The sequence below is a fragment of the Loa loa genome, assembly GCF_000183805.2.
Source record: "Loa loa unplaced genomic scaffold supercont3.585, whole genome shotgun sequence".
Taxonomy (NCBI): Eukaryota; Metazoa; Nematoda; class Chromadorea; order Rhabditida; family Onchocercidae; genus Loa; species Loa loa.
In genome coordinates this window covers 1-1,532 of record NW_018108765.1, presented here as the reverse complement: position 1 = coordinate 1,532, position 1,532 = coordinate 1, and positions in this window count along the sequence as shown.

Genomic DNA, 1,532 nt, shown 5'->3' with positions numbered 1-1,532 from the left:
AATAATAATAATAATAATAATAATAATAATAATAATAATAATAATAATAATAATAATAATAATAATAATAATAATAATAATAATAATAATAATAATAATAATAATAATAATAATAATAATAATAATAATAATAATAATAATAATAATAATAATAATAATAATAATAATAATAATAATAATAATAATAATAATAGTAATAATAATAAATAATGAATGAGAATAATTAACAATAATAATAACAATAGCAATGATAATAGACAGTATCACCAATTTATTTCATACCATTTCCTGTTTATCCAGTTACTCAAAATGGGGATTCTTAAAAGTTTTTTAAAAATTTTCTTAAAAGAAACTATGAATTTCAAAGTTTTTCGTTCTTTTAAAATTTTGATAGTTAAAACTTTTTCTGTTTGAATAAACCAGTTGCAACTAATTTTTTTAATTTCGATTTTTAGTTTTTCATTGCTTTATTTTACTTTTTACTTTAAATAGTCTAATGTAAAGTGTAAAAAAAAAAAAAAAGAAAGATTTGATGTTTCATTATGTGCTCAACAGTGTAATGCAATGAAAAATGCAACTGAAATGCAATTTAATTATTTGAAAATTTAAATTGTTAAATGATTGTCGAAATTTAGCGAATTTTTAAAATCTATGAATTTAAATCATTCCTCATGTAATTTATTTCATTATACAAGTTTTCTTTTCTTCTTTTTTTATTAATTTAAATAAACGTTAAAGTGAAAAATTCATAGATAAAGCAGCAAAAAATAAAATTTGAGAAATAAATAATAAGTGGTAGGGAAATGATGAGGAGAGAGAGAGAAGAAAAAAAAGTTGATTTTTGTTTTTTTTTTTTTTTGTTAAAAATGGTGATAATGTCACGATCGATTTTTTCTTTTTATTTTCTTTTCTTTTCTTTTTCATTACATAATAAAAAATACAACTTTATTTTGTACAAAAATATTGGCAATTATATGCATTTTTGTTTTTCCCCTACCTATAAAGGTTGAATGAAATGCAATGAAAAATGTTTTTGAAATGATCACATCAAAATTTCCTTACTGAACATTGGCGCTTTTCATCTACCTTTTTTCTTTTTTTTTTTAAAAATTAGTTGATTGATTTATACATATATAAAATGTATATGTATACATCATTTTAAATTACATTTAAATCATTGATATTTTTAGCAAACATTCCTCACAATTTTCTAATACATCAAATTTTTCCTTCCCTTTGACAAAAATCATTTGTACTTTAGCATGTGTTCTGTTAAATTGGAATAAAATTAGGCAACATTCCTGTTTGAAAGTTTTTTTTTTTTAACAATTTCACTTAATAAAAGAGAAAAAAGTATTTTGAATTTTGCAGCTTTGAATACAGTATCGTGAATTTAAATCTATCCTAAATTATGGGAAAAAAAAAGTGCAAAAAAAAAAGAGAAAAGAAAAATTATATATTAGTATTATCGTTACTTATTAGATTAAGTGTTATCAATTTTTTTTTTTTTTTTCTCCTTAAGGGTACAGCAA